The sequence below is a fragment of the Podarcis gaigeae genome (genome assembly GCF_964106915.1).
Source record: "Podarcis gaigeae genome assembly, chromosome: 13".
Taxonomy (NCBI): Eukaryota; Metazoa; Chordata; class Lepidosauria; order Squamata; family Lacertidae; genus Podarcis; species Podarcis gaigeae.
Genome location: NC_139689.1, coordinates 18798872 through 18816777, shown reverse-complemented (window position 1 = coordinate 18816777; position 17906 = coordinate 18798872). Strand labels below are relative to the sequence as shown.

The 17906-nt window shown below is 45.8% G+C and overlaps 1 protein-coding gene and 1 long non-coding RNA gene across 4 annotated transcripts in view; one reads left to right on the top strand and one right to left on the bottom strand.

Moving 5' to 3' along the window:
* Positions 1-17906, bottom strand: part of IL11 (interleukin 11) — a 64922-nt gene that overhangs the window by 25143 nt on the left and 21873 nt on the right. Inside the window, exons 2-3 of one of the 3 annotated variants that reach the window (XR_014557251.1) lie at positions 15307-15431; positions 12404-12833 (exon numbers count right to left, since the gene is read on the bottom strand). The gene's annotated coding sequence lies outside the window, so the exon portion shown is untranslated. Of the gene's footprint in view, positions 1-12403; positions 12834-15306; positions 15432-17906 lie in introns of those variants that run through there. The other 2 variants (XM_083707780.1, XM_083707781.1) reach the window with 2 other exon arrangements.
* Positions 5916-11569, top strand: LOC310829396. Its single transcript, XR_014557253.1, has 3 exons — positions 5916-6369; positions 7337-7556; positions 10474-11569. It is a non-coding gene; the product is annotated as an uncharacterized lncRNA (long non-coding RNA).

Genomic DNA, 17906 nt, shown 5'->3' with positions numbered 1-17906 from the left:
CATAGGGGGGGGGGAAAGGTTCTTCCTTGTTTGTGTTGCCTGAGGCAAGAGCTGGGCCCAGCCTCTCTCCGCATAAGACCAAACCTGACGGACAAGGTCCCACTGCCAGTTTCCCCATGTGGGGCGTGTGCCTGGGTCAAAGGGTCACTTGCACCCTTCTGCTGCATTTCCAAACCGAATCAACGCACCTCCCCACAAACATTCCAGGAGAGGCTTCCTTTCCAGGGAAAGGGCAGGCCTGGCGGGGACACAGCTGCCCCTGAGGTGGCTGTTTACACAGGAATCCCTCGCCTGGGCCCTGAGCTTCAGCGAACTCTGGGGTGGAGGCGGCAATCTAAACAGCAGCCCCCTTGTCTGAGCTTGATGCTGGCAGGAATCGAGTCCTAGAGAAGGTCCACCTTGGAACCTGTGCAGAGGGTGAGCCAATAAAGGACAGCAGAGCGGTAATTAGTGCTAATTGAGCTGTTGAGCTAGCTGACCATCATTGACAAAAATTCCACATTCAGGGTACCTGGTGGTGAGTCATCAGGCAGTCTTCCTTTCTAGCAAAGGATCCTTGGAAGGTTTTCGTGAACTCTCATGGCGTTTTCAGACTTAGAAATCCTCATTACTGCTTGCATAATTACACAACAGCCAATCAGAAAACAGAGGAGAGGTCCTTCTAATTATATCAAGAGGTGAGGGACCTTTCTCAGCTGAAGAAACTCATTCCCTTCTTGGCAAACATCTGTCTCGTGGTCAGCATTCCTATAGGATAGCTGTGACTCCAACCTTAGCAATCACAGAATCGTAGAGTTGGAAGGGACTATGAGGGTCATCTAGTCCAACCCCCTGCAATGCAGGAATCTTTCTGCCCAACGTGGGGCTTGCACCCACGACCGTGAGATTAAGAGTCTTATGCTCTACTGTGCTATTTTTAAAAAATGCAAATTTATTACTATTAATCTGGAATACTGGTGCTACTTTACTTGGCTATTCATTGAAAGAGGAGTTAACAACACATGTGAATTCAGCCTACTGCTTCCAGCATGCTGTGATCCACGGATCTCTTGGGGGGGGGATTTCCAAATCACCTCCCCCCCCCATCGTGTTAACTAATAGCTTAGAACATAAAGTTGCCACATTATTTATTTATTTATTTATATTTCTATCCCGCCTTCACTGAAGTTGGCATATGGAGTTCCTAGGAGAGTCTCTCATCGACCACCCAAAAACCTGCCTAGCTTCAGTGCAGTTGCCACATCACACACCTTCAGAACAAGGGCATGGGCAAAACAACAGGGAAAGAAGACAGAAGATAAAGAGGGAAAAGAGAAGGCAGGTAACCTATTCAGGCAGGGGACAATTTGGATGCCTCATCTTGAATCTTAGAAGCCTCCCTTCCCTGATCTCAGCTCTCTCTGTGTGGGCTGACTATTGGTAATCAGCAGTAAGAGAAATGTACTTGGCACATGCTCAGAAGCACTCTCATCCTGATTACAGTTTCATATGTTGTTGCATTATACTGAGTCAGTCGACTGGACCATTTAGCCCAATGCTGTGCACTTTGGCTAGCAGGGGCCCAGAGCCTCAGGCATTTCCCAATACTTACTACCTGAATCTTTTAGTCTGCAATGCTCTGGCCACTTTCCTGGGAGTAGGTTCCACTGAGTTTAACGGGGCTTATGTCTGAGTGGACATCTGTAAAATCACGTTGGCCAGCAGGAGATTCCAGAGATCGAACACGGGACATTCTGCACACACTGTTAATTGTGCTACAACTGAAGTATGGCCCCTTCTCATCATATGCTTCCTCCACCTACCCAAGGGGTAAAGTGGATTGAATACTGGGTCTGGGATATGGAGATCTGGTCTGATACTGCCCCCCCCCCCAGCCCTGTCAGCTATTAACTTTCAGAGGCTACATTTCAGTGCAGCTATATTTGAAGATCTGGTATGGTATGGAAACAGCAGATCTCTGCACCAGAAGAGGTCAGGGGAACAGCTTCCCCAGCAGATCTTCAGCAGATCCTGCTGATGCCTCACTTAGCAGATCAAGACCAATATGGGCGCCCCAGGTGAAGGTTAGTGGGTCAAAATTTAGGTTGTCTGGGTGTGTGGTTTATTTCCTCTCTGGGGTTACATAATTGAACCAGGAATTAAAGAAAGATCCACAGAGACACGTCCCCAAGTCACCATTTTTTAAAGGCATCTGTTGTAAGAAACGAGATAACTTTGCTGCCCTTTGAAAATTGCTGTTTAAATGAGTGTTACAGGCAACAATTCTATGTACACTGACTTGTCCCACTGGATGAAGTGGGACTTATTCAAAGGTTGGCATCTCCAGGTAGTGATGGGAGATAGACTTCTGTCTAAAATCCTGGAGAGCTGTTGCCAATCAGTGCAAGCAATACTGAGCTCAATGGGCCAATGCCTTGATTTAGCATAAGGTAGCTTCCTATGTTCCTCTTTCCAAATAAATGTTTAGGGAGCAGAGGAGGAGTTGTGTTTAGAGGAGGCAACTATGAAGCAAGAGCAGGCAGGAAGATGATACCAGAAGGGTCGGATGCAGGGAGGAGAAGCCGCTGGAAAGATTTTAGGGTACGTATTAGCACAGTCTCTTCTTGCAGTCGACAGCAAAAAAATGCACAGGCTACGGCCCAACATATAAAGAAGGACTTTGTGACAAGAAAGCTTCCCAGACCTCTACCCTCACTACTTACACACTAGTGTTCTCAGTTGGACAACCTTGCACCCTGCAAGGTGTTCAGGAAAATGAGAAAATGGCAAATGGTCTAATAATAAAATGTATCTCTCTCTCTCTCTCTCTCTCTCTCTCTCTCTCTCTCTCTCTCTGCTTCCGTCGGGAGCAGAAATAGTCAGGTAGAATAGACCTTTATTTTGAATCCCCCAGAAGTCCTTTTTATTGTGCGTTCATGATGATTTGTGTTCATGATTGTATCAGGGCAGTTATATGTGGTCCTGATTTCAATTGTTTGTGCCTGTAAAAGTTTTTTTGGGGGCAGACATACTGATTCATTTCCAATTCATGCATGTCCCATAACTTACTGCTGAAGTTCTGCAACTTTTCACACCTGACAGCAACAATTCAACAACTGGGGAAGCATCGCAGAACAACCAATGTAGCTCAGTGATGTGTGGACAGTCCAGAATATGCCCACCCACCAGTCTGGAGGGACCCCGTAACACAATAATCATCCCAGGTCACTGATGGGGCTGATGGGAGCTCTGGTTCAACATTTTATGGCACAAGGTTGGCTCTCTCTCAACTCCAACATGGGACCCACTTTTAATTTCTGACAGGGATTAGAATCTAGACAGGCAGGCAGCAGGGCTGAATTGAAAGTGTTTGATTGAACCTATCACTGCAAAATTGAGGAAGGAAATTTGAGGGGCACAATAACTGGTAGGGTTGGAGAAGGGAATAGTTTGCAAGATTTGAGTAAATTTGTTTTTCCTTCCTTTTTAAGTTTGTTTTGACACCTGGTTTCTGGAATTCTTTGGGGACAGAGGAATGGAGCCTAATCTCCACCTAATTTTTAAAAGGAAAAGCACTGCCTCTTAAATCTTCCTGGATACCATTGTGCCATGAAATAATCCATTCCTTTCTCCTAGATGCATAGGAATGTCCTGAGGCTTTTTACACATTATATGAAAATACTGCATTCTGCACATGCTCAGAGGCACTCCTCCAGCCACACAGAACAAGTAGTTTTAGGAAGGAAGCCTCAGATGACACCAACACTGTTAGCAGGTACGTTGTAAATAATGAACCTTGACTTTGGAAACAGGTTCTGGGGGTTTCTATCTCAGGCAAAACACAGTTCAAATTAAGTCTTGAATCTGATGAGAAAGTTAGCACTTTTAGGGAGGTAGCATGCCTCATACCTTGAGGGAAAGGACTGGGATAAAAGGGGAGGAAGTCTCGGAGCCAGGATTTCTCTAGGTGCCATCCTGTCCCTGAGTCAGTCCCGGATAGCCCGAGGATTCGAGACGAGGTAGCTGGGTCAGTCACCTATCCCAATGGCTAAATTGTGGTTTTGAGGCTAGGAGATGAAAGTTTGTGATCGGAGACTCTGAATCTGCAGCTCTGACTCTCTTCGGGTCAGTTGCACAAGATCACAGAATAATGCCCCCCCCCCATGTCCAGCTCTCTGAGTCAAGGCAGGGTGCCCTTTTAACACTCTCATTAAGTGGAGTCACTAGCCACTCGTCAAAAATCATTGACTCCTCTTAAAACACACGCAAACGCACAACGCCCGGGGACCACTGGTCTTCCGGACCTAGCAAAGTCGATGTGTCAGCTTGACAGAAGAACCCACAAATCACTGATTGTGTCACAGGTTGGGGGGAGCAGACCATGTCACACTGCTGACATAACATTTGGGGGCTGATGGGATGAGGAAGGACTCCGTGTTCTCTAGGAAGAGAGAAAAAGAGTGTCAGAGGGGGAAAAGAGCCAGCTTACTGGGGGTTTCTGGGAAATTTTCTGGGGCTAAGGATTAATATCCATACAGAGAGAGAGAGAGTTGCAGGTGCCTTTTCACTTCCTCTGTGCCTGGCAGAGATGAGAAGATGTGGGGAGGGAGCCAGCCAGGCTGGCTGGGAGGGGATGGGGGGAGCGGGAGAAGAGGGTCGTAATTGGGAGAGACAGTGACACAAACTCCACACAAAAACTGTGCGGTCATCGCCCGGTGCGGTCCGTCTGGGAAAGCAGTATACGGTGGATGGGAAATCTTGCCTCTTCCCACAATCCTCTGCTCTAACCCACAGAGTCGTAGTCCCCTCACGAGAGAACCCAGGAGTCCTGGCTCCTTCAAAGCTCTTTTTACAATTGCATCCATGCGCACGCACTGACCCTGCTTAGACAATTAGTCTTCGTTTTTCTTCCCAAAATGTCCTGGCTTCAGCTTCTTTCCCTTGCCTCTGGTATGGGGGGGGGGGGAGGAGTTTGATGGATCTCCCTCCCTTTTATGTTTCCTAGCAACCCACCGACCTTGTTGTGAACCTGTGGGTATCATTACAAATCTTTCTCTTCAGCAAGTGATTGGAAAGGGTCATTTGGGGTGATGGGAGAGGCAAGGTAACCTAGTAGATACAGTGCTGGATTTGGACACAGGTTTAAATCACTGTTCACACACAGAGCGTACTTTGGGCTAGCTGCTGTCTCTCAGCCTAACCCACCTCACAGGATTGTTAAAACGATGAGGAGAAACCATGCTTGCCAATTTAAGTTCCTTGAAGGAAGGAAGTGGGATTGACAAAGAGTAATACATAAATAAGGTCCACAGATGAGGCCCAGGTGTGAGGAACATTTGGTCCTCTAGATGTTGCTGAACTACAAGTCTGATCAGCCCCAGCAAGCAAAGTTAATGACCAGGGATGATGGGAGTTGTAGTTCAGTCCTCATATGGAGAACCAAAGGCTCCCCACACCTAATCTATGGGAAGGTCCCATAGATGTTGCTCCTGAGTTTATGAGCCCATAGCAGTTCGAAAGAGGACTTTCACAAGACTGCAACAGCCATGGTTGTTTTTTGGCCCTCATTAACCTGCTGTGGGTGATGTGGGTTGCGCTGTGGGTTAAACCACAGAGCCTAGGACTTGCCGATCAGAAGGTCGGCAGTTCGAATCCCCATGACGGGATGAGCTCCTGTTGCTCGGTCCCTGCTCCTGCCAACCTAGCAGTTCGAAAGCACGTCAAAGTGCAAGTAGATATATAAGTACCGCTCCCGCGGGAAGGTAAACGGCGTTTCCGTGCACTGCTCTGGTTCGCCAGAAGCGGCTTAGTCATGCTGGCCACATGACCCGGAAGCTGTACTACGGCTCCTTTGGCCAATAAAGCGAGATGAGCGCCGCAACCCCAGAGTCGGTCTCGCCTGGACCTAATGTTCAGGGGTCCCTTTACCTTTAGCCTGCTGTGGAGCCACTTTTTGCACATAACCACTGCTGCAGCTTTCCAAGTTCTTAAAGTTCAGTGCAGAATCCAATCTGTCTCAGTGCATGGCAAAGCACCCTCCACATGGACTGCAGTCAGGTGGCTAGAATTAAGTGTGGACTCAAAATAAACCTATAAGTGAGCCCTAACCAGAGTGTGAGAATCAAAGCACTTTGGGGTTCAACACTTGGGCCCACCAAGCAGAATCCTTTTGCGAAATCCAGCCCACTGCAGCAAGCAGAAGCAGACAAGGTGCACTGAACTTACAGAGCAAGGTAGATTTTGATGACTCAAGAAAGCAAGCCAAGCAACGCGCTAGGAGGAGTTGTGGGTAGAGGAGACACTCTCAGCCCGAAGTGCAGCAAATCAGAATGATGTCAGATCCTTTCACTCCCAAAATGGGGTGCTGAACAAAATTCTACCTTTGCAACAGTAGGTGTTTGCGACATCTATGAGGAACAGATAAGGTCCCCATAACTGCCGCTCCTGCTGTTGGGGCAATTTGGCAATAGTTGCTCTGGAACTAACAGCTCACTTTCCACCACATCTTGCCTATGAAACGCTTATCACTCAGATTTGTAGCCTCCGTTCATTTTATCTCTTTGACTCAAGGAGAGTAAGTGCTTCTTAAATTCATTTATATTCGCAACAATTCTGTGAAACAGGTTGCTATTATCCCCACTGAACAGGTTGGGCAACTGAGGCTGGGAGTCAAGTAACTCTCTAAAGAGCGTCCAGAGACTTCAGGCCTGAATGTACCCTTGAACCTAGGCATCCAAGCTTCAGATACAACCTTTGATCCTTGAGGCTGGGGGGGAACGCAGGCCTCAGGCCACACCTGCCCTGGCCCTTTCCACCTCTATTAACCCCACACTGCCACCATGTGGCAACTCGCCCATGAGCCATTTACTCCAGGGAGAAAGCGGGTTATTATGATGATGTTTATTATATATTTTTATATCCCGCCTTTCCCCCCCAGACCGGGGCTCAAGGCAGTTTATACAAATTAAAACAATACAGATTAAATACAAAAAGCTGGAGATCTTCCATGGGACAAAACAAAAACTGCCATCAAACCAGACGGTAACATTACCTAGGAATATGGGTGCCCCTTTTAAAATTCTATTTTGCTAAAGTCTCTGGTGCCTATGAGACGGGTTGCTATATGCAACTAACAATACATTCCCCATTTGGACATCTCCATACTGGGAAAATCTGCATCGGTTGAATGGCCGCCTGAATCTCTGACATGTTAAAGACAGGGGAGTCCTGCTAGGGGTGAGGCGGGATTCGGGGGATGTGCCAAAACATTATAGGGAGGGGTGTGTAGATGGGAGATAATTCCTGGAGGATCTTAATTCCCAGCAGGAGTGACTTCCAGGTTCTCCTTCACACCCAGCAGGAGGTGCTGCCGAAACATAGGTGTGGTGCCCCCCAAATGGAAGAAACGGCAGTTTCATGGGGGAGCCTGAAACCCCCTCAACAATGGTCTCCAAAGGAAAGAGAGCCTAAATGCCAGGTCCTTGGAAGTAGCTTCGGCGCCGTGAATGGGGCCTGTGTGAGATGACAGCGTCGTAAACGCTCTCCATAACAACGCAGGGAAGCAACGGAAAACACAGGTCAGATACGACTCCGGCAGGGGAGGTGGTGGGGAAGGGCAGGTGTGCGGCAGGCAGAAAGGAGAGACCCACACATGCATGCCCCAAAGCTGTATGGGGTGGGAGGGAGTTACACGCCATTGTGCAAAAGTATCGGGTTTCAGCTGGATTTCCCAGTGCCTAAAGGCAAGGTGGTTCTCCATCCTACTTGAAATCTTGCCTACAAGTCCAGCTGAAAGGTACCTTAGGCCCCCAAGAAAATGCATCCCCTTTCACACAAGGGCAGGAAATGAGGGGTGCCGACTGAGGGGTGGAGCCTGCACTGAAAACAAACACAACCCTTTTAGGTTCCTTCAAAATTTGAAGAGCCTGGTTGGAATTTCACGTGGCAGAAATCTAGAGATGTGCAGGACCCCAAATCAAACACACAAAAATCCCCCTGTTTGATCTTCTCAAGGCTTTCCTCAGAATTCCTCAGATTTTTCCTGAGGTGTTCACTGGAGGCAAAAAAATTGTGGCCACTCTGTGGGATGCCCTCTTTCCTGAGCCAGCAGGGATATCCACACTTAACTTTTGCCCCAGTTCTTCAAATGTCCGTGCTATAACACTCCATGTCCAAGTGGGGGATTGTTTTTTGATTTTTGCCCTGAGTTTTCCCTGCAAAAACCTGCTCTTTAAAGCTAAATCTGGTTCAATTTTCTACATTCATAGAATCACAGAATCATAGAGTTGGAAGGGACCCCGAGGGCCATCTAGTCCAACCTCCTGCAATGCAGGGATCTCAGCTAAAGCATCCACGGCAGATGGCCATCCAACCTCTGCTTAAAAACCTCCAAGGAAGGAGAGTCCGCCACCTTTCGTGAGAGTCTGTTCCAGCTCTTACTGTCAGAAAGATCTTCCTGATGTGTAGTCAAAATTTCCTTTCTTGTAACTTGAATCCACTAGTTTGGGCCCAAGCTTGCTCCATCTTCCGTGTGACAGCCCTTGGGATATCTGAAGATGGCTATCACATCTCTTCTCAAGTCTACTCTTTACTCTACTCAAAAGATGCCCAGCTTCCTCAATCATTGCTCATAAGGCCTGGTTTCCAGAACCTTTATCATCTTGGTCGCCCTCCTCTGCACACCTTCCAGCTTATCAATATCCTTCTTAAATTGTGGTGCCTAGAACTGGACACAGTACCCCAGGTATTGTCTAACAGAATAGAGTGGTACTATTACTTCATTTGATTGGGACACTATACTTCTGTTGATGCAGCCTAGAATAGCATTAGGTTTTCTTTTGCTGCTACATCACACTGTTGACTAATGTTAAGCTTGTGGCCCACCAAGACCCCTAGATCCTTTTCATATCTACTACTGGCAATCCAGGTGTTCCCCATCTTATATTGGTGCAGCTGGTTCTTCCTGCCTAAGTGTAGGGCCTTACGTTTTCCCCTGTTGAAATTCATTTTGTTAGTTTTGGCCCAGTTCTGCAACCTGCTATTGTCATATTGAATCCCAATTCCATCTTCAGTGGCACCCCTCCCAGTTTGGTGTCATCTGCAAATTTGATAAGCATCCCCTCAATTCCCTCATTCAATTCGTTTATAAAGACATTGTACGACAATGGACCCAGCACAGAACCCTTAGCACTTTTTTCTAGGATGACAAGAAACCATTAGAGAGTACTCTTTGGGTTTAGTCAGTCAACCAACTACAAATCCACCGAATAGTTACCTCGTCTAACTCACATGTTATTGCTCCATCTGAACATCAGTTGTTGCTAAGAGAATTTGGACGCAAACTGCTTAGAGGTCACATACTGTAGCTAGTTAACATGCCAGAGTCTCAATCGTTATTCAAGTGAGGCCACACAGACATATTTATTCTAGAACCTTCCTGAGGGACTACAAGAGCCACCACAGTGTAGGCTCTGCTCCTTACACTGATCAATGACTCTGAAGTGAGGGATTTTAATGGACAGGGGGCCACAGACCCAGAGAAAACCAGGACAGATTTTGCAAGCAAAGAAATGCCATGAAGACTTTCAGTCTTCAGCGGCAGCATGCTCACTACAGTGGCCAGAATCCAAATTCCTTGGCCTAGAAAGCTCACTGGGTAGCTTCGCTATCACTTTCCCATGAGTAAAAATGTGAGCTAAAGTGAGATGTCTCAAGTGCTGATACAAGGACTTGTAAGCACTTTGTTTGTAAAGGACAGCCACAGAAGTAATTTTTAGCAGCCTACCTTCATTCAATGCCTTGCTACAGTCTAGTGGGGCTCAGAGGGCCACTTACTGAGTTTTTCTGAAAGCAGCCTCAGGAGTAAATGGAAATAGGCTTGAGGGGTTGTGGGAAATGGTGATGAGGTGCTTACAAACAAATTTTTAAGAAAAATTGCCCTCCAAAAGCTGTTTTTTATTTTTTTGCCAAGCAGGGGTGGAGATTATATGGAAGCAAAACAAACAAAAAAAACAACTGAGGGTGTTTGTGTGGGGATTTTAATTGCTTCCCTTCCCACCTACCATTTCTCTGCTCCCAAAAACAGCCTCCTAAGGTTGCTTTTCAAAAGCATAAAGAAAAAGTTACACAATAATAATAAATTTTATTTCTATCCCGCCCTCCCCAGCCGAAGCTGGGCTCAGGGCGGCTAACAACAATCAAAATAATCCAACATTCTAAAAACACATAACAGCTAGCACAGACCAGAGACTTGAGGCTTGAAACACTGGCTGATGGGAGGTATATGGAATTGTATACTGTATGCTCAAATCTCCCAAGCCTGGAGTTGGAAGACACACATTCCAAATCTGGAGTTACAGTATGCTGTCAGGTATTTGACCTTGACCTGGCTCTGACAGCAGGATCAAAACCCATAATAAGTTGCTTCCTGTGGGTACCAGTTTTGTGGAGAAGTGGGGGCTGAGCAATCAGCTGCTCCTATATCTCCCATTTCAGACCGACCGACCATTTCGCCAATACTGGAGATGAAGGAAGGTGAGTTGCCAGTGTGATATAACCTTGCTATTAACTTCTCAACTAACTTCTGAGACCACGGAAGGAGGAAGTTTCATGAGGGAAGAACAACAAAACCGTGGGGGAAATGGAGTCCAGGTTTCTTTCCATGTGCCTTTTAGATGGCATTGAATGGAAGCTCCTGTTCTCCTTCGTCATCGCATAACAAACACAGCCTCCTGCAAGGAAGCCGAGACCAGGAATTGGTGCAATCTGGGCTTTTCAAGGGGCTGTCCCAAACCAGTCTCTGAGAAATGTCAGTGAATCAGTGAGAATGACCAAGTGCTTTGCTGCAGTTTACAAACAAACAGTTTGGAAATCCTGAACCTCGGCCAAGGAATGAAAATCCCAGCTCACGTCAACGCTGCACAGTAAACGGAAGTATCGTCTGAGTTTGCAGTGACCACAAGGTGCAGAGCTAATGAGTGTTCATTGCTCGCTTTCCCTAAGTGCCCTCTGATGGGAACGGAGGCTGGGATTTCTGGCCCTTGTCAACATTCCTAACTTTTGCTCCTTCCAGCACCCCTGCTGGGGTGAAGTGTCAGGTTAACAGTCTTTTTGGACCAACTTTTGGAGTAAAGTTCAGCCGGGAAGCTTCTTTAGTGAAGACAGCCTCTTAGATTCATTCTTTCATATATTTATTTTTAAAATGATTATACAATGGTATCTCGGGTTAAGTACTTAATTTGTTCTGGAGGTCCGTTCTTAACCTGAAACTGTTCTTAACCTGAAGCACCACTTTAGCTAATGGGGCCTCCCACTGCCGCTGCAATTTCTGTTCTCATCCTGAACCAAAGTTCTTAACCTGAGGTACTATTTCTGGGTTAGCGGAGTCTGTAACCTGAAGCGTATGTAACCTGAGGTACCACTGTATATAAAACTCTACATCCTGTTCAGTGTACAACCAATGTATACAGTCAGTGCTATTTTTCTAGAAAAAGAGGTGCTGGAACTCACCATGAACACTTCCCTCTTTCTCTTACTGAGAATGGCAATGGCACCCACCTGAGAGGTGCCAGAACTGAGTTCTGGTGAGTTCCCCCTGAAAAAAGCCCTGTATAGTAATGCAGAACCAACAATAAATAAATAAAATGCTTGAACCACACTGAAACTTTGTTAGGGGACCCGGGGATCCCTATTCCCTCTAGGGAGCTGCAATTCCCAGAGTTCCCTAGGAAGAAGGATTTGAGTGTTAAACCACCCTGGGAACTGTAGTTCTCTGAAGGGAACAACAGGCTCCTAACAACTCTCAGCACTCTTAACAATCTACAGTTCCCTGAATTTTTTACAGGAAGCTAGGAGTGATAATTGGCACAATACTGCTTTAAATGCATAGTGCAGATGGAGCCTATGTTACATTGTCAGCTCCCCTTGCCAGTTCTCTCTTCCCATCTTCTTGCCTCATGCTTATGTCTAATTCCCTTTTCCTGTGTCCATCCGGCAACAGCATCATGCATTGGCTCAGGGAAGCAGCAGAGATAGCAACATAGAGTGGTACCTTGGGTTAAGAACTTAATTCGTTCTGGAGGTCCATTCTTAACATGAAACTGTTCTTAACCTGATGTACTACTTTAGCTAATGGGGCCTCCTGCTGCTGCGCCGAATTTCTGTTCTCATCCTGAAGCAAAGTTCTTAACCTGAGGTGCTATTTCTGGGTTAGCGGAATCTGTAACCTGAAGTGTCTGTAACCCAAGGTACCACTGTACTTTATTTGAAAACTTACCTTTGGAGCTGTACAGAAGCATAGGTGTGCATTGGGAAGTAACATCCACATATATATTAAATATGACGATCATTAACATAACTGTTCAGTCAATGGGAATAAAATTTTATTTATTTGTTTCTTTATTAATAAAAAATATTGGTCTTTTTTTTATGAAGGAAACTCAAAGTGATTTATAATACAGTATATAAATAAGCGCAAACATTAAAACCAGCATAAAATAAAGGAAAAAGAGAATATAACGCACAATCCTATTTTTAAAAGACAGGATTTTAATATCTCACCCACTCAAGGATGCAGCAGGTAATTAAAAGCCAAAGGCCTAGTGAAAATGAAATATTTTTGCCCCGCGCCTAAAGCTATGGAACGATGGTGCCAGGTGAGTCTTCCTTCGGAGAGCGTTCCACAAGTGGGGAGTCATCACTGAAAACTGAGGATAAAACATCCTTCTAACACAGCCATTGTATGGTCAAAGATGGGGAGGAGGAGGAAGATGTGGAAAAGGGGGGACCAAATCAATTTTGCAGGATCAAAGCCACTCTGGCAATCCAGTAAGAATAGCAGAAGTAAAATGCAGTTACTAAAAAAAAAAAAAAAAAAGTCAGCATAAAACTAGTCTGGGAAATCCTGGCATGAAGGATCAGAGGTAGCACCATCAACACAAGTGTTGGGGTGTCATGTGTATTGTGAGGAGGTGAGGTGTAATAACACAAATAATTTTTAAAAAGCCTGAAGTGGAACCCCTCCTCGTCCGGCACAGAAAAGACTGTGATGTCAGCAACAGGTGAGCCACTTTAGGGAAGGCATTCCATAACTGGGGCACGACTGCTGAGGAAGTCTTCTCCCTTGTGAGTGAAGAGCCTACCTCTGACACAAGGAGGCCGTCAGAGAAGATCCTGAGCAGAAAAACCTAACAAACAGGGAGGGTTATCTGAGGAGCCTCATACAATTCTTACGGATTTTCCTTTGAGGAGCTCAGTGGGGGTGAACTATCAATGCAAAGTCTTGCCTGCTGGTCTCAAAGTTTGTGGAAGCTTTTGGTTTACACAGAACAATTACAACTAGCTCTGGGTAGATTTTGGAGGCATGAAGGTTATAGAGCTGAATACTCTCCTTCTTCACACTTTTAGGGGCCAGGAAATCAGTATTGGCACTGGGCTCAAATGCACCAAAGTCTCTTTTTGGGGGCGGGGGGCAAAAAGGAAGCCAAAGTGGAGGACTGGAGAATACAGTCTTACAAAAGCAGGCACACAGGGCCTTGCTCTCTCTCATGTCTTGCCAAACACACACACACACACACAGAGGGAGGGAGGGAGGGAGGGAGGGAGGGAGGGAGGGACAGCCTTCTCAGGTAGACAGTTTCTGTCTGTCCATTGGAAGGCTTGTCTGTCCAGCCCTCCAGCCGGGCGGGCCCCAGACGTACAGTTTCCCCCAGTGTGACTCAGGCATAAACACAGCCCCAGGCCAAGGTGTATGTGCTGTGAGGTGGCGTGAGGGGGTGTGTAAGTGTGTGTGCAATCGGAACTTTACCATCAGCTCAACGGAGCGAGTGGCGCGTTCCGTGTGTGTGTGAGAGAGAGAGACAAACGTTTAAACTGATGTCTCACATGCTCCCCTGTTTTTCTTGGTTGGGGGGTAGAGGAGGCACTATGAACCATCTTCTGGCCTGTAGTAATTTTAGCCTGCATGTCCTAATGGGCATTTGGAGGGGGGAGTTGATCTCACTCCCCTCAAGTGGTCTGTCTGTCTGTCTGTCTCTTATGATGAAGAAGGCACCTTGGAATTTTATTGCAACAATATCTCTTCCTCCCCCACCCCATACAACTAAAATAAATTCTATTTAAGAATTGGCCATATATGGAGCCAGACTTCCTGGCTAGGTCCTTTCATTCCCAATGTGGAAATGCAGGCCTTGCAAGGTCTCCAAAAATCCCCCAAGGGGAACAGAATCCAGAGAAGTACCCCCAGATACTTCAATGGCTACTCTGAGAGGTCTTGTGAGAATTAACCTTCTGAAGCATCTTCTGCTGATCTCCCATGTTCTGGTTGCTCCCAGTTCAGCCATATAAGTGGCAAGCTTGGTGCCTTATAAAACCTATTACAGATCAGCTTTTCCTCCATCTTGGATAAGCTGTCTGACTTCCAAATCATGTTCAAAATAAAGGATACCACCAGTGCAAGAGGTTAGCAGAAACCCGGCTTGCTAAATTGCACCACTTCAGCATGTAATATCTAAGCAGTCCTTTATTGCTAGTATTTGGGAAATGTGATTTGTGTATATATAACACAGGGTCCCTCTGGACATCCTTTTTATTTGTGCATAGGGTGTTCATAAGCCTGCAAAATACTGTTTGTGCCTGCTAAAGTTTTGGGGTTGATGTGCTGCTTCATTTTCAACGACACATAACTTCCTGCTGAACTCCTGTGACTTTTTACACTGCAAATATTCTGGATTGTTGCTTTCTGCCCCACTTCCATTGTGCTATTGAGCAAGAGTGCCCCTCCTGGTAGCAAAAGTGCAATTAACATTGGAGAAGCATTGCAGAACGAGTAAAGCAGATTGATGTGTGGACAATCCAGTATCAATTCACCATTAATGCACTATTATAGTGTCAGTGACAATAAAAATATTTAGCAAAAAAGTGGGTGGGAATTACCGTATTTTTTGCTCTATAAGACTCACTTTTTCCCTCCTAAAAAGTAAGGGGAAGTGTGTGTGCGTCTTATGGAGCGAATGCAGGCTGCACAGCTATCCCAGAAGCCAGAACAGCAAGAGGGATTGCTGCTTTCACTGCACAGCGATCCCTCTTGCTGTTCTGGCTTCTGAGATTCAGAATATTTTTTTTCTTGTTTTCCTCCTCCAAAAACTAGGTGCGTCTTGTGGTCTGGTGCGTCTTATAGAGCGAAAAATACGGTACATGTTGCAAAAAAACCAACAACCCACCAGCTCTAATATGAGAAGTAGTGGTGCAATTAGGTGATTTTAGACTCTGGGTGGAATGGTCTTATTTGGGGAGTGCTCTTTACATTGTAATAATCACAGTTTTACTTACTTTAAAATGTAGTAACCAAGCTTTGCTGCATTTAAGGGCTCTCCCGTTCATTCTGCTCTGGGGCCTGTACAGGGCTCTGCTGATGAGAAGATGATAGGCTGATAGGAGGAGAGGAGAAAAGGAATCTGGTGAGAAATCAGAATGTAGTCTTGTTATTCAAACACAGTTCAAGACTTAATCTTGAATCTGCTGCAAGCAAGCATGGGAGGCTGTTGTAAACCCCTCCCCCCACCAGTTCCCTTGTACCTTGGGCACGTGTCCTTGATTTGGTGTGTCACAGCAGAGAGTAAAAGCTGCACGAAAGTCATTTGATCTAGAAGTTGTGGGCACAATGCCTGGCATTCGGGGAAGGGATGTATCTCATATCATAATACGTCCCTGCCGGGTGAGACCAAAGGCCTATCTAGTCCAACAGTCAACTACATGCCTGTGGGAAGCTGACAAGCAGCACATGAGCACAAGAGTACACTTTCATTCATGATTCCCAGCATCTGGTATTCAGAAGCACATGGCCTCTGATTCTGGAAGCAATACACAGCCATTGTGACTAATCTCATTTTAAAGCCAGCTAAATCGGCAGCCATCGCAACATCTTGTGGGGACAATTCTATAGTTTAATTATGTGTACACATAAGCACTTCTTTTCGTCTGTCCTACTCGGGTTAAATCTCTCAACTATTCGCTTTCTCCAGGCATAGTTTTATAAACTTTGTTCCCCTTTATTTGCTCTTCGCCACGTAAAAGCCCCAAATACCATTACCCATTTGCGTGCATTGGGGCAGGGATACTCAGATGCTCAGAGGCAAACATCCGTATCACTTCACATTCCAAAAGTGTGCTGTCATTTAAATAATTTCTAAAATAACTTGAGGTAAGAAAAGTGAATCTCAGTTCCACCCTCGTAACAACCTTATAACCAAAGTTATGCTCAGTGCATTTTTCTGGGGGTACTCAAGGGTACATAGTACCAGCACCTCCCCACCTCCCCCCAATGTTAAAAGTGTGGCACTGACTGTAACAACATGGTGAATACCAGCACCTTTTTTTCTTTAAAAAAAGAGCACTGGTTATGCTTATTCTCTAATTATGCACAAATGCAAGCAAGGCACAGAATGGAAACAGAATCCAGCTCCCCAAGAACCCTAGCTTCCCTTTTTAAAATGTTTCTATCCCTCTTGAGGGCAAAGCTAGACTTGAAACTGTGTTGGCAATGCTTTGTGTCATCACGGGTCACCTTGCAATTTTCTTAGGCGCTCGTTGGGTTGAGAACACTCTGTGCATGGAAGACATATAACAGCAAAACCCGGGATGGAATGTCAAGGAGCAGGGTTGGTGCCAAGGAAAACACAAGCCGGATGGGCAAATATTTGGCCATGAGGTGATGGGGGAAACCTTCTCTCCGCCTTTGGCTTGGCGCCCATGGGGGCTTTTCCAATGGCACACCAACTCGGTGGAGTGACTGTCAGAGCAGGGTGCCCAGATTAAGCAACTCGGAATGGATCCAGCCCCCTGCGCAAGTGAAGGGGACCCGACAGAGGTCATATACATGTCCTTGCCCGCACACAGGTTAACCAAATTTTTCAGGCCTTTGAGGCTTTGCAAAGAGTCACATGTACCATCTGCCTGAATCATTAGCAAAAACAGTGCACTGCTTGTGGCAAAAAGGTTCCTGTTAGTATGCAGTGTGGGCCATACATAAGGGGAGATATGTGGACATATATGCAACCAGGCCAATGTAGGGTTTATCACTATTAACCCCTAACATTATAACCACAAAGCCCCCAATTATGTAACCAGAATGAATTATGAAAATTATTTCATTCATTGAGATTAAAAACCCATTTTGTCCTACAGATGTTGTCCAACGTCTTTAAAATATTTCCTCCTATTACCTTGCTCCCTACATTTAGAAATGGAAATATTTATTTTTATTTAGCCAATCCTATAAATATATCTCAAAAGGGTTTAAAATAAGGAATCAAAGAGTCTGCCCCCCCGACCTTTTAATTATGCACCCATGATTATTTGTGCTGATTATTGTATTGGGGTAGTAATACACAATCCCACTTCCAATAGCGTTCGCATGTACAAACATTTCTGCGGCAGACACATTGCTACATTTCCAATCAGCACATGTCCCGCAACTTCCAGCTGAAATCATGTGACCTTTCATCCAAGAAATGCTTTTGTTTACTTTTATTTTGGTCTCACTTTTCTTGTGCTATAGTGCAAAAGTGCCCCTTAAGAGGGCAGTAATGCAAAACACTGGAGAAGCATCACAGAACAATTAATAAAGCATAAAGATGTGTAAAAAGGTAACGGTAAAGGTACCCCTGGCCGTTAGGTCCAGTCACAGATGACTCTAGGGTTGGGACACTCATCTCGCTCTATAGGCCGAGGGAGCTGACGTCTGTCCCCAGACAGCTTCCAGGTCATGTGGCTAGCATGACTAAGCCGCTTCTGGTGAACCAGAGCAGTGCACGGAAACGCTACTTACCTTCCTGCCGGAGCGGTACCTATTTATCTACTTGCACTTTGATGTGCTTTCGAACTGCTAGGTTGCCAGGAGCAGAGATTGAGCAATGGAAGCTCACCCCGCC